We start from the raw sequence: 15,890 nt of genomic DNA, 5'->3' as shown, positions 1-15,890 counted from the left end.
GTCGTCAACAGGCTCATCACAGCTATCTGCCAATCACCCATTCCCACCACCCTTCTGAGTAATACCCCTCCCCACCTTCTCACTATATAGAAGGGTCTGGTAACTTCTGTTTCAGTGTATCTGAAGAAGTGTGCATGCACACGAAAGCTCATACCAAGAACTAACTTAGTTGGTCTTTAAGGTGCTACTGGAAGGAATTTTTTTTGTTTTGACTATGGCAGACCAACACGGCTACCTATCTGTAACTGGTACTATAATAAAGAGCTGTGAATCTAACAGGGCTGTGTCCTTCGTCCAGCTTTCCCACTATTTTACAGATTGTTTCCAGAAAGTGCCATATCTCAAGAAGAATGCTATTTCACAGAACAGAGCCAACCACACTAAAAGCCCTACTCTGAGTTCCCATGGAGCTGGCTTCTGATATCTTTGGAATTTGCTGGAGAAGCTCTCCTGTGGGCTGCAGCAATGTACTGGGTATATAAAGGATGTTGTTGCTGTTTAGTCGTTTAGTTGTGTCCGACTTTTCGCGACCCCGTGGACCAAAGTGTGCCAGGCACTCCTGTCTTCCACTGCTTCCCGCAATTTGGTCAAACTCATGCTGGTAGTTTCAAGAACACTGTCCCACCATCTCGTCCTCTGTCGACCCCTTCTCCTTGTGCCCTCCATCTTTCCCAACATCAGGGTCTTTTCCAGGGAGTCTTCTCTTCTCATGAGGTGGCCAAAGTCTTGGAGCCTCAGCTTCACATATAAAGGATAGTCTCTGATATAACCTTAAAGGTAAAGGGCCCCTTGACCATTAGGTTCAGTCGTGACTGACTCTGGGGTTGCGGCGCTCATCTCACTTTATTGGCCAAGGGAGCCGGCGTACAGCCTCCTGGTCATGTGGCCAGCATGACTAAGCCGCTTCTGGCAAACCAGAGCAGCACACAGAAACACCGTTTACCTTATTATATCTCAATAAGAATTGTAAATCTTTAAGCTGCTTCTTGTTCATGCTTAACACAGAAAATTAAAATCACACTACAATGCTCTCTCCTCTATTCTTCCTCCTCCTCCTCCTCCTCCTCTTCTTCTTCTTCTTCTTTACAGAAATGCATCCACCAGAGGGAAAACTTTTCCTTCCTTCCTTCCCCCAATTCTTCTTCTTCTTCTGAAAGTGAGCATATGATGCCACCACCTGGAAGGAAGGCAAAACTACAAAATACTACTAGGGCAATTTGAATTATTATTATTGTTTTGAATACTTTTTAAATTAAATTTGCACTTTAACCAAACAAGAGTAAATTTCCACATTCATTTGTACAACTCTTCCCCCCCACTCTGCCGAGCAATGACTTCCCTCCCTCCCGCCAACAGTTTTCTATTTCCAATCTACATCTCACAGTTTCCTCTTTATTCAAATCCATGTCGTAAGATTTATTTTAATCCTGCTAGTGTCTTCAAACTTCTACAGTTCTGGTTTAAATAGTCAATGAATTTACTCCAGTCTCTTTGGATTTTTTAAAATAACCTTTTTATTTGAAATTTAAACAAAACATATCATCCAGAAACATATCATCCTTATTTCCCCCCATTTTTCCTCCCTCCCCCCTCCCTTGGCATCATCAGCCCCATGCTCTACCCAACTGAGCTGTCCATGCCGCTTATCTATTGCCTTTGCAGTCTACCTTTCCCCCATTGTGCTCCTGCAGAGCCTAGGACTTGCCAATCAGAAGGTCGTGGTTCGAATCCTTGCGACGGGGCGAGCTCACGTTGCTTGGTCCCTGCTCCTGCCAAACTAGCAGCTCGAAAGCACGTCAAAGTGCAAGTAGATAAATAGGTACCACTCCGGTGGGAAGATAAATGGCGTTTCTGTGCGCTGCTCTGGTTTGCCAGAAGCAGCTTAGTCATGCTAGCCACATAACCCAGAAGCTGTACGCCGGCTCCCTCGGCCAATAAAGTGAGATGAGCGCCACAACCCCAGAGTCAGACACGACTGGGCCTGATGGTCAGGGGTCCCTTTACCTTTACTATTAAATAAAAGAAACTTGGAAATAGAGGGAACCACACCTTTTAATTTGCTTTTATTGCAAAGGAGAAGCTTGTGTACTCATTAAAAATGTTGCAAAAGCTTCCTTTTTTTTTGGTTCAGATTCTCTGGTGAATAAGCAGAAGACGTCTCCAGTCAGGGATGAAACAGGATCCAGTGGCTCTCGGAAGGAGGAAGCACCTCTTGTTTTTCACAGATTCCTGGGTGAGCACGCAGCACTCAACAGCATACTTACTTACTTAAAAACAAAGAAGAAGAAAACCCAAGGGTTAGTTCATGGCAAAGAACTTCATAGCAAAGCCACAACAGTTGACACGTGGAAAAACAAAGGAAGTCATGTTGGTGCATAAGGTAAGGTAAAGGTACAGAACCCCTGGACGGTTAAGTCCAGCCCAAGGCGACTTTCAGGCCGAGGCAGCCGGTGTTTGTCCACAGACAGCTGTCCGGGTCATGTGGCCAGCAGGACTAAACTGCTTCTGGCGCAACGGGACACCGTGACGGAAACCAGAGCGCACGAAAATGCCGTTTACCTTCCCACCACAGCGGTACCTATTTATCTGCTTGCGTTAGTATGCTTTCGAGCTGCTAGGATGGCATAAGAAACATTCCCAAACCCATCCTTTGGTACGGATGGGTGGCGTTCAATTTCAGCTCCTCATTTTCCCAATGTTAAGTTCAGTTCTTCATCTCAGTTTGCAAATTTTGTTTTCATTTTTGTTGGGATTTTAGTGCAAATTTCTCCCACTGTGTTTGCATGTGTACACCTCTCCACTCCTGTGCACTTTTGCACACGTTACGTGACTAGGGAACGGTGCTGCAAAATTCAGAGAGGTGTGAAATTCAAAGGATGGCTGCGTTTCAGTTTGTGTATTGCTTTGGACATTGGGAGTTAGGTAGGTTGCACCTTCTTTCTAAAAGAAATGGAAGAGGGAGAATTTAGGAGACTATTTAAGTAATAAAACTATTTTCCATTATAAACTCATTATAAAGAATTATAAAGCCATTATAAATAAAGCATGCAAACACACTTACCTTACCAAAGATTGTCAGCATGTAAATAAATGTATGGCTAATTCTGGCAAGCATCATAAACACTTTTCTTCAATTATCCCCCCATGCACAAAAGATTATCAGAGTTAGTCATAATAAAACTACTTTCTTAGTTCAGCATGTCCCTCAGCCTAAATCCAAGATGGCAGAATTTCTGCTTGTGTAAAATCTGCAGTACTAACTTAAAAGCACCAGGGAGGCAGAAGGAGGTAATCTTCAACACTGATACTGAACTGAAATAGAAATCCTCATTGACTCGCTTTTAGGAAATATTGTACAAGATTTTATTTAAGCTCTGGGTAAAAAACCCAATGTTTCCTTGGGGAGAAGTGAGGTTACAGGGAACCAGGCAGAGGGCCTACTCAGTGGTGGCACCTGCCCTGTGGAATGCCCTCCCATCAGATGTCAAGGAGATAAACAACTATCTGACTTTTAGAAGACATCTGAAGGCAGCCCTGTTTAGGGAAGCTTTTAATGTTTGATGCACTATTGTATTTTAATATTTTGTTGGAAGCTGCCCAGAGTGGCTGGATAACCCAGCCAGGTGGGCGGGGTATAAATATTATTATTATTATTATTATTATTATTATTATTATTATTATTAAGTTTAGCGGAAATGACTAACTAGGAAAGGTGATTAAGATGAAAGCCTGTTGTCGCCCAAATCTGATGAGTGCTGGGAGTGAGACAGGGCAGAGGTGCAACTTTCGTCCAACAACCTTTGAGAACTTTTCTTTGGTGAGCTGTAGTTACCTTTTGCAACATGTCTTGCGGTTTTTGCACACTCCAATCTTAAACATCTTCCAGGGACAGAAGGAATAGAGGCATTCTGCACGAGCAGCCCGGCATTGTAGATTATTATGCACTATGTACCTTGCATATCCTGCATAAACGGGGGGAGGGGGGAATATCACTGTCTACGGTGGTGGCTCGCAAGACGAAAATAATCCCTTCCGCGAGTCTCTTCGTTTAGCGGTTATTTCGTCTTGCGAAGCAACCCTATTAGCGGCTTAGCGGATTAGCGCTATTAGCGGCTTAGCAGCTAAAAGGCTATTAGCGGCTTAGAAAAAGCGGGGGGAAGCGAAAAAAATCGCAAGACATTTTCGTCTTGCGAAGCAAGCCCATAGGGAAATTCGTCTTGCTAAGCACATCGAAAAATGGAAAACCCTTTCGTCTAGCGGGTTTTTCGTCTTGCGAGGCATTCTTCTTGCAGGGCACCACTGTACTTTGGAGAGTAAAGCAAATTCAGAAGAGGAGAAAAAGGAGACATAATTTCACTGGCTTTAGAAGGGGAGGTGAGGAATCCCGTGCCCCTCTGAATGTTGTGGCAGTCCCCATTACCCCACAACCATTGGCCGCAGATGTTCACCACGGTCCCCACCCCCCACTTTACAATCAGTTCATCATAAATGGGACAATCATAATACAGGCTGCTTCCTTCATGGTTCCAGTCAGCCACACTCTCATCCAGGATAACTTCATTCCAATCTTCCTCTTCCCAGTTTCACACACACACACACACACACACACACACACACTGCTGGATTTACGTATAAGCTAAACAAGCTATAGCTTAGGGCCCCACTCTCTTGGGCCGCCCCCCAAAAAAAATAAAGGAAAAAAAAACTGGACATATATTTCCAAAATATAAGATTAAAAAAAGAAATAGAGTAAAACCTACATCCAGCAACAGTGTTTTGTGTTGTGTAGGTTCCTATGATGTAAGTCATGGGCACTGACTGCTAGCCTGCTCCCTAAAATATCACTGGTTTGCTCCTTTCTATATATAGCGTGCCTACATTCTGCATGGACTGGTTGCAGGGCAACATGCAGCACACAGCTGCAGACTGTAGTGCAGCACAGTTGAATGTAGGTCAAGGTTTTGTACCTGTTATCTAATATTAAAATACATATTTTGTTATGTGCAAATGGCTTTAGATACCTATTAGATCCATAACTTACCATATAGCATATATTATTCAACACAAAAAAACAGTGACAATTTGTTGTTGGCAAAGGACAGCTGGACATATAAAGGGCCCCATTACTTTCAGTAGCTTAGGGACTCATCAAACCTAAATCTGGCCCTATACACACACACACACCATTCACACCAGTCAGCCTCATTAGACAGTGGGTTTATTTTTGGGTGGCGTTGGGCAGTTCCCTGAGGTTTGGCAAACGTTAGGTTGCCCCCCAAGCCTTGCTGATATGTTACTTGTGTGCATGGATGGTGCTGTTTTGGCCAAAGCACCAGGATTGGGAAAATTTCAGGGATGGGCTGGATGAGGACAGTGGTGGAGGAGCCCTCTCTGGCACCCGGGGCGAGGCAAACTGCTTGGCGGCGCATGCGCAGCATCCGTACGGACTGCACACGTGTGACATCCTGTATGGACTGTGCATGCGTGGCATCCCATACAGTCGCTGTGCAAGCGGCAACCCGTATACTGACTGCGCGTGTGCCCTCGGCCGCTCTACAGCTGGGGGGAGGCAGTGGGCCATCTTGTCACCCCCCCTGAGTGGCACCCGGGGTGAGTGCCCCTCCCCCTCTTCTTACACCCCTGGATGAGGATGTGCGGTAGCAGGAGGCACCAGAGAGAAAGGGGGACTTTGAACCAGGTTCAGACTGGTAGGACAGGGAAGAATAATCAGCTGAGAGTGAGGCTGAAGCAGAGAGACTTCAGACGCTGATAGAGAAGAAATAGTGGGCTGTGTCTCCTGCCCGGCAATACAGTCTTGATTCAGCTCCTTCTGCTCCCCTGTTCTCAGCGCAGGAAGGAAAAGGCTAGAACAATTAAGAAAAGCTGAGTCACAGCACGGAGGGAGGTATAAATACAGGGGAAGAGAGAACAGGACTTTAGCTTCTGCAGCTTAGCTGATGGATGGCCTTCTCGGTAGTGGCGCCCGCCCTGTGGAATGCCCTCACATCAGATGTCAAGGAAATAAACAACTACAGTCGTTCCTTGGCTCCTGAATGCCTTGGGAGTCGAACGTTCCAGCTCCTGAATGATTGAAAAGCAGAAGTGAGTGTTCCAGTTTCCGAACATTCTTTCGGAAGCCGAACGTCTGAGGAGCTTCCTGCAGCCAATCGGAAGCTGCGCTTTCGTTTTCGAACATTTCGGAAGTCGAACGGACTTCTGGAACGGATTCTGTTCAACTTCTGTGGTACGACTGTATCTGACTTTTAGAAGACATCTGAAGGCAGCCCTGTTTAGGGAAGTTTTTAATGTTTGATGTTTTAGTGTGTTTTTTAATATTCTGTTGGGAGCCACCCAGAGTGGCTGGGGAAACCCAGCCAGATGGGCGGAGTATAAATAATAAATTATGATGATGGTGGCGGTGATGATGACGGATGTGAGCTGTCTCCTTGGTTACTGGGCAATAAAGTTAACTACTGGCAAGTCGTGTGCCTGTTTCTGCTTACAGCGTTGAGCCATAGATGGAAGGGCTTTTTCTGCCACCCTGACAGAGAATGTCGAGCAGCTCAACAAGTCTGCCCTGTGAACATTGTAGGGTGTCTAGAATTGGAGGATCCCCAACAGATGACTGCAGTCCTCTTCGGTAGATTTATTGCTTTATTGTTCGGCGCCCAGCCACGCTTCCCCTGGGAGCCTCTGTAGATCGTAAAGCAATTAGCAGAGTTACACAGCGGCGTGTGTCGAAAGAGCAGTAAGAGTCCCAAATGTTTCTTCTGTCCTAATATCCCTTTATTGGCACAAAAGTAGTGTATTTACAAACTCCAACTTCCATCTGATTCAAGCTGCATCTTCTCCCTCTGCTTGCAGTGAAGCAACAAACTGCTTTCGCTTTCCACTCAGTACACAGCATTCCAAGCTGCTTTCGTCAAGTTCTGGCTTACTTCCCTTGTAAGTGCCTCCTCTCAGGCTCGAGGCACAGAAGGTTAACCCTTCACTACACCCAACAAGTCCTCTTAACGTTTAGTGGAAATCTACACTCTTTGCCTTCTGTCCGGTCAAAGGCCTGGAAACGATGCCTTATGAAGAACGGCTAAGGGAGCTGGGCATGTTTAGCCTGGAGAAGAGGAGGTTAAGGGGTGATAGGATAGCCATGTTCAAATATATAAAAGGATGTCACATAGAGGAGGGAGAAAGGTTGTTTTCTGCTGCTCCAGAGAAGCGGACACGGAGCAATGGATCCAAACTACAAGAAAGAAGATTCCACCTAAACATTAGGAAGAACTTCCTGACAGTAAGAGCTGTTCGACAGTGGAATTTGCTGCCAAGGAGTGTGGTGGAGTCTCCTTCTTTGGAGGTCTTTAAGCAGAGGCTTGACAACCATATGTCAGGAGTGCTCTGATGGTGTTTCCTGCTTGGCAGGGGGTTGGACTCGATGGCCCTTGTGGTCTCTTCCAACTCTATGATTCTATGATTCTATGTCCATAGCTCAGTCGGTAGAGCATGGGACTCTTAATCTCAGGGTCAAGGATTTGAGCCCCACATTGGCCCAAAGATTGCTGCGTTGCAGGGGGTTGGACTAGATGACCCTTGTGCTCCCTTCCAGCTCTACAATTCTGTTATGTACTGAGTTGAATAGGATCCAAAATGCAGCAGTCTGATTGGTCCTAGAACAATAGGACCCAGAATGCAGCAGTCTGATTGGTCCTAGAATAGAATTCAGAATGCAGCAGTCTGATTGGTCCTATAACAATAGGACCCAGAATGCAACAGTCTGATTGGTCCACAGGAGCCACCCAATCCAGCTCCAGGTGGAAGGGAATCTGCAACCTGATTGGTCTACAGGAGAATCCCAGAATTAGCCAACCACGGTGGGCCCATTGTGTAAATAATGTACATAAAGCACACATTCTGGGGGAAACTTCCTTTCCTCCTCACCACTATGAGCTGAATAAAGAGCATGAAATCCACTCTCGACTCCGAGTATATTTCAAATTTCATGATTGATAGTGAACTGGGGCAGGGGGAAGAAGCCCTCTCATGCCTCTCTGCTGCTTCGAAGCCTGTGCTAAGTACCATTGGGAAATCTGCCCTCCAGCTCTTATTTTCCATTTCACCTCCAGCTGCTTGCGCAGAAGCTGGCCCCAGTGGCAATATTGCCGTGCATACCCCTGCCCACTTGGATCCTGTGCTTGGGCATTGTGGAAGCGTCTTCTTCCCTGGCACCTATCGCTCAGTCAGTCCATCGGTCAGTCCCTGGGAGAGCAAGCCAATCGAGAAAGGAAGCAGCAGCAAGGCGGAGCCAGGAGAAGGAGGAGAGGCTGGATGAGGCCACAGCAGCAGCACCAAGGCGCATGAGGGGAGAAAGAAGAAGAGTTTGGATTTGATATCCCGCTTTATCACTACCTGAAGGAGTCTCAAAGCGGCTAACAATCTCCTTTCCCTTCCTCCCCCACAACAAACACTCTGTGAGGTGAGTGGGGCTGGGAGACTTCAGAGAAGTGTGACTGGCCCAAGGTCACCCAGCAGCTGCATGTGGAGGAGCGGAGACGCGAACCCGGTTCCCCAGATTACAAGTCCACTGCTCTTAACCACTACACCACGCTGGCCTTGCAACCACCCACAGCCTCACTGCGGTTGGAAGGCAGATGAGGCACCCTCTGATTTGCCGCAAGAAGCTGCCTTGGTCCAGCCCTGCCTCCCAGTTCAATTTCTGAGCCGTTCTCAAAATGTTTGAAGACTGTTTTTTATTTTCCCGTGCAACAGCAGTCTCCCTCTCCCTTCTTCCTCTCCATCCCTTACCTGAGGCAGCCGGGAGCAGGAAACACAGGGCAGCCAAGCACAGAGGAAAGATCTTCATGGCTGCGTTAGGATAGGTTGAAGGAGGCTCGATGCACGGCTAGAAACCAGAAGGTTGCCAGGGGAAGGCTGGGCTTTCTGCAGTTGTAAGCTCCTGGAGAATGTGCTTCTGGGCACTCTTTTGCAACGTCCAGCAAGTTGTACCATGCTTTGAAGGAAGGTGGGGCTGTTGTTCCAGGCAGAAGCACAATGTCCTCCCCAAGATGAGATGTAGGGATAAGAGGTTTAGGCCTGTGGTGAGACTGGGAGGATGTGAAGCGAGGAAAAAGCTGAGTTAATGAGTGCATCCTGGTAGATTCATGGATGATTTGTAACCAGTAGATAAGGACCTGACTCTCAGTTGTTCCACAGGGCAGCAAGACGTCTCCATTCTCCCTGCTCTACTGCTTCTTAGAGTCTAGATGTTAGGCCTTCGATAAAGAAGGTAAACTTTTACAGTGTTACGATTAAATACAACGAACTCTGCTTATAGAGATGGGAGACACAGAGGCATACCAGCAAACGAACGTGTTTGCATTAGGGGATGTCCTGAAGTAGAGGACCTCATGCATTATATCTTGCACTGCCCCTTATATAATGAAGCAAGAGAAAGATTTTTAGCACCTATAATGACAAGCTCCCCTGGCCAGAACCCCTCTGACATGATTATGTATCTCCTCGCAGACACAGATAAGTATGTGACCTGGCGTGTAGCACTCTTTGCAACTGCCGCTAGGAAAATTAGAGCAAATTATATAGCCAAGGTAGCCATCAACTGTAAAGGATATGAATTTATTTGACCCTATCTACATCAAGCTATATTCTCTCTTTATCACTAGACTCCAAATATAATTGCACATTGTATTAATTAACATTATTTTTTAATATATTGGTGGCCATGTGATAATTTTAGCTTGTAAATCTTATTGTTTAAGGTCTTAACTTGTATATTACGGTACTTTTATAGCTCTGTTTAGATTAGGTAATGTTTTGATAATATAAATGTTTTAAGTTTTTTGTATCAATCCAGTATATTGTCTTTTAATTGTTGAATGATTCTGTGTACATTGCGGCAGCCTTTGGCGATGTGCAATAAAACTGACTGATAAAGAAGGGTGTTTGTTTGGGGGGGGGGGTAACCAGGAGAAGATCTTTGTGTGGAACTCCATTCAGTTCTGGTACTCAAAACAAATTCCTGGGCTTCGGCTATGTACATTAGTGGTTTGTAAAACACTGAGAGGGAAATGGGAGTGCCTGATCAGCTCATCTATCTCCAAAGAAATCTCTATGTGGGGCAAGAAGCTACAGTTAGAACTGGATATGGAACAACTGATTGGTTCAAAATTGGGAAAGGAGTATGACAAGGCTGTATGTTGTCTCCCTGCTGGGCTGGATGAATCCCAAGACGGAATTAAGATTGCCGGAAGAAATATCATCAACCTCAGATATGCAGATGATGACACAAATCATGGCAGAAAGTGAGGAGGAATTAAAGAACCTTTTAATGAGGGTGAAAGAGGAGAGCACAAAATATGGTCTGAAGCTCAACATCAAAAAAAGAAGATCATGGTCACTGGGCCCATCACCTCCTGGCAAATAGAAGGGGAAGAAATGGAGGCAGTGAGAGATTTGACTTTCTTGGGCTCCATGATCACTGCAGATGGTGACAGGTGTCACGAAATTAAAAGACGCCTGCTTCTTGGGAGAAAAGCAATGACAAACCAAGACAGCATCTTAAAAAGCAGAGACATCACCTTGCTGACAAAGGTCTGTATAGTTAAAGCTATGGTTTTCCCAGTAGTGATGTACGGAAGCGAGAGCTGGACCATAAAGAAGGCTGATCGCTGAAGAACTGATGCTTTTGAATTATGGTGCTGGAGGAGGCTCTTGAGAGTCCCATGGACTGCAAGAAGATCAAACTTCTCCATTCTGAAGGAAATCAGCCCTGAGTGCTCACTGGAAGGACAGATCCTGAAACTGAGGCTCCAATACTTTGGCCACCTCATGAGAAGAAAAGGCTCCCTGGGAAAGACCCTGATGTTGGGAAAGATGGAGGGCACAAGGAGAAGGGGGCGACAGAGGACGAGATGGTGGGACAGTGTTCTCGAAGCTACCAGCATGAGTTTGACCAAACTGGGGGGAGGCAGTGGAAGACAGGAGTGCCTGGTGTGCTTTGGTCCATGGGGCCATGAAGAGTCGGACACGACTAAATGACACAACAACATAAACACCGAGATGGCTGTCCCTCACGCACTTTCAAGTCATATTCTTGTGTTGCTCAACAGGCCTGAGAGGGTATGGGCACGTCTTTGCTGAATGCCCATTACCTGATTTGTTTCCCTGCACCAAGCTCCAATTTACTGAAGCTGTCACACAACCATAGGATTGTAGAGTTGGAAGGGACCATGAGGTTCAATGCAGCAATATGCAGCTGTCCATTACAGGCATCGAACCTACAACCTTGACATTATCAGCACCAGTGGTGGGGTCACAGGGGCAGCTGCCTCAGGAGCAAACTTGTTAGGTGCGCAAAATTTTGACATCTGGTGCTGCCTCAATACAGCTGTGCGCTTCCGTCACTGGGCTCTGCTGAAAACAGCTTCTCCATGCGAACCAGGAAGTGACCTCTCTAGACAGAGAAATGACAGTGCGGTATAGTGGTTAAGAGTGGTAGACTCATAATCTGGAGAACCAGGTTCGCGTCTCCGCTCCTCCACATGCAGCTGCTGGGTGACCTTGGGCCAGTCACACTTCTCTGAAGTCTCTCAGCCCCACTCACTTCACAGAGTGTCTGTTTTGGGGTGGAGGAAGGGAAAGGAGAATATTAGCTGCTTTGAGACTCTTCAGGGTAGTGATAAAGCGGGATATCAAATCCAAATTCCTCCTCCTCCTCCTCCTCTTCTTATTTCTGTGGCTGCAATCTCCTGGGTGATGCGGATGCTGTTAGGCAGTTGAATGTGCATGCATATTTTGTCAGTTTCTCTCCCTTTCCCTACTCCATTAGGCCCCGGGCACTGGCAACCCACGCTATGCCACTGATCAGCACCACACTCTTATCTGCACCGGATTCTAACCAACTGAGCTGTCAACGGCACTTGCGCAATGGCTCATGAAATGTAAACACTTCAGCTCAGCCTTAGCTTCCGTTTTCAAAATGGAAAGAGTTCGGTTTGAGGGAAAATGCACCAAGTAGATCATATGGGTTGCCAAAGCACCCTAAGCTCTTGGCTTTAAACATCACGTGGGGGAGCATTCTGGAGCCTGACTAAGAGGCAATGAGTGGCCTACCTTGCGATTCTTTCATTCCAAGTGTGTGGCTTTTGCCCCAGTCTCCAACTGGTGGATCTTGGGATTCAAGTAAAAAAAGACATTTGATCCCCAAAGGCTGCTCACACCTGCTGCTTCTGGAAGGTGACTTGATATCACAAATGGGGCCTTTGCAGTGAATGCCTTTAAGTATGTCCTCCTGGTGGGGGGACTCCAAGGGCCCCCCAAATATGTTTTTTGTGAGAAACCTATAAAAAGTCCCAATTGAATGAGACATTGGGGTTCAGTTAAAATACCCTTGGCTTCTTTGGCTCATAACAGTTCCCTTTTGTGCATAAAAGACACATACCGTATTTTTCGCTCTATAAGATGCACTTTTCCCCTCCTAAAAAGTAAGGGGAAATGTGTGTGCGTCTTATGGAGCGAATGCAGGCTGCACAGCTATCCCTGAAGCCAGGAGAGTGAGAGGGATTGCTGCTTTCGCTGCACAGAGATCCCTCTTGCTGTTCTGACTTCACCTTGCTGGAGAGGCACTGTGCAGAGAGGGAGAGAATATTTTTTTTCTTGTTCTCCTCCTCTAAAACTAGGTGCGTCTTGTGGTCGGGTGCGTCTTATAGAGCGAAAAATACGGTAGTCCAGTTGCTGCTTGGCTGGGAGGACCAGATAAGAATGATATTGAGGAGTGAACATGGAAGTAGCAAAATTATGGGAGTCTGAAAGTTGGGAGTCTGGCTATGCCAGCTTACCAAGGACAACTTGCCCTCATATAGGCTTGATATCTAGCTGAACATAAATCGCAGACTACAATTCTCCTTTCTTTAGTACGTAGGTGTGGCATTCATACAGAGCCCCCGGTCGTCTCATGGACTATTGACCCGTACACCACTAATCCGCTGCCACCAATCAGGTCCTCCCTGGTAAATCACTTAGTCTCAGTCAGGTTCTTAAGTTTAAAAAGAAGAGTGTAGCTTATTGCAAACACAAATAAACTTTAACTGCATTCCAAACGTTGCTACTTTTTACCTTCTTAGTCTTATTTTATCCTGTCTCTATCTCTTCTACCTCCCCTCACACAAGAACCAACTGCACTAACTGTCTCTCTATTCCAACTGTCTGCCAACTGCTTTTCCAACTGCCTTTCCCAACCAACCCACTAAAACCAACTACCCACCCCAAACCTCAGGCTTAGCCCTTTTATAAACAGGTAGGCTCCGCCTCTGGCTTTTCTATTGGTCTACCTATTAACTCTTTCTCTCCCCCTGTACAGACATTTTCAAACGAACGGGCAAACACCACAGTAGGCTTCAAAACTTTAGAAGCGAGGGGCCCTAGAAGAGCTGGACACATGTCAAGTTGCAGGCTGGACATCCAGACAGTTGTATCCAATGGGTGTTTTGCCAGCTACCCTCTGCTGATGTTTGCAGCTTTTTGATTGGATTTTATATGAATTCTTTGTCTGTATACCCTATAAAAGGTCCAGGGGGGGTAACACCCCCCCTCTGTTCAGCCTTTGTGGAAATGACCACGCTGAACCTATTTACTGCAGTAAATAAACTTTTGGACTCTTTTTTCAACCTGACAAAAGAGTAGTTAATGGTACTAGTGAGACAGCAGATTTGCCCTGCAACACTAGGAGGAAGAGGGTCCTTTTTCTTTCAGTCTACCTCGCCTGCCACCCCTGCAAAACCCAGGTCCAGTGAGGCCATGGGCAGAGATTAAAGATGATAATCACTGAAATGCAAACCCTATAGGCCAAAGCAAGAGAAAGCAAATATGAACTTTATAATAGCCATTTCCCACAAAGAATGGCAGTAGGCCAGGGCTGATGGTAGGAAAACAACAGCAACAAACAAGGACCCTTTGCCAATATTTCACTGAGGTTGCCTCCAGATTGTCACCGCTATTGTGCATAAGGGATTCAAGCGCATACAGGAAAGTTAGGTTTGCATGTTTAAAGTGGGTTAAAACGTAACTTAGTTGGTCTTTAAGGTGCTACTGGAAGGAATTTTTTTATTTTGTTTTGACTATGGCAGACCAACACGGCTACCTATCTGTAATTAAAACGATCTGTTGCCCTAGTGCAACATATTCACTACAAGAGAAACCCAGAATTTTTGCAGTTAGGAAAGTAATGGGGAAATGCACAAAAAATGGGATTAATGGGGAAACATATATTCTTCATACAAGCAAATCTGAACAAATGCAGGGCGAATGTGCATTGTAGTGTAACCTCCTCATGAACAAATTGAAACTAATGCTCAATAAAAGCCAGATATTAGGCCCCTCCATAAATCCTTCTTATTGTGCAGGTGAAGCAGATAAAAGTACAAATTTGTTTGAAGGCACTGGAAGCATTCAGCATCCTTTTTACATCTATACCGCAGAGTTGCCAGCCTTTGGTATTTTGAAAATGTAACAAGGGAAAAGGCCTTCACAAATCTACTTGGAAGCACAGCAGGAGTGGGGGGCAGGGCACTGAACAACACAGCTCATGTCAGACTTGCGTTTGACCAAGCTACTCCTCCAGTTGAGTCCTCGAACGTGATTAACGACCTGAGCCTCTGATGAGGCTCCAGGCACATTCCCTCATTACGTAGAGTATACAGCAGCAGCAGATGAGATGTGAGCTACATGCTAGGAGTTTTATTTCTAACTACACAGACATAAAAGAAACATACATCGTCTCTCTGTGAAAGCAGAGAGGCAACTGGAACAAAGAAACCGGGAAACCAGTAATATCAACATCTGTCTCCCGTGAGACTTCCAACAGCCTGGAGTCTCTGGAATATAAACAGAGCCTTGGGAATGATGTAAAGCCATTGCCACAGCATCCTCCGTGGATCTCTTTGCCTTGTACGCAAACTGGTAAGGGTCAAGTCCTACTGGCAGACAAGATATGATATGGTTCTTTACCCACTGTTGCTTTCCTGATACCCCTCTTCAAGTTTGCTCTTTCTATACCATACGGTACCCAGTCCCCCCCCCCTTCATGGATCACTGCCTTGCCGTGGCGAAGGGGCTTGAAGAACTCAGAGAAGCTATGAACTATGCCGAGCAGGGCACCCAAGATGAACAGGTCATAGTGGAGAGTTTTGACCAAACGTGATCCACCTGGAGGAGGAACCGGCAAGCCACTCCAGTATCCCTGCCAAGAAAACTCCATGGACAAAGACAACAGGCATATAAAAGATATGACGCTGGAAGATGAGCCCCTCAGGTCGGAAGGCGTCCAACATGCTACTGGGGAAGAGCGGAGGGCAAGTACAAGTAGATCCAGAGCTGATGAAGCGGCTGGCCCAAAGCCGAAAGGACGCTCAGTTGCGGATATGCCTGGAAGCGAAAGGAAAGTCCAATGCTGTAAAGAAAAATATTGCATAGGAACCTGGAATGTAAGAACCATGAACCTTGGTAAGTTGGAGGTGGTCAAAAATGAGATGGCAAGAATAAATATTGACATCCTGGGCAGTGAACTAAAATGGACGGGAATGGGTGAATTCAGTTCGGATGACCATCATATCTACTACTGTGGGCAAGAAACCCGTAAAAGAAATGGAGTGGCCCTCATAGTCAACAAAAGAGTGGCGAAAGCTGTACTGGGATGCAATCTCAAAAATGATAGAATGATCTCGATACGAATCCAAGGCAGACCTTTTAACATCACAGTAATCCAAGTTTATGCACCAACTACTTGTGCTGAAGAAACTGAAATTGACCAATTCTATGAAGACTTACAAGACCTTATAGAAGTGACACCAAAGAAGGATGTTCTTCTCATTATAGGGGATTGGAAT

General features: G+C 45.9%; 1 long non-coding RNA gene across 1 annotated transcript; it reads right to left on the bottom strand.

Moving 5' to 3' along the window:
- Positions 1-2,042: 2,042 nt before the first annotated feature.
- Positions 2,043-14,062, bottom strand: LOC310842164. Its single transcript, XR_014562951.1, has 3 exons — positions 13,123-14,062; positions 3,833-3,962; positions 2,043-2,267 (listed from the first exon to the last, which is right to left on the bottom strand). It is a non-coding gene; the product is annotated as an uncharacterized lncRNA (long non-coding RNA).
- Between the last annotated feature and the right edge of the window lie 1,828 nt (positions 14,063-15,890).

This window comes from Podarcis gaigeae (assembly GCF_964106915.1).
Source record: "Podarcis gaigeae genome assembly, chromosome: 3".
Taxonomy (NCBI): domain Eukaryota; kingdom Metazoa; phylum Chordata; class Lepidosauria; order Squamata; family Lacertidae; genus Podarcis; species Podarcis gaigeae.
Note: the sequence above shows the minus strand (reverse complement) of the source record. Positions and strands in the feature narration are given on the sequence as shown.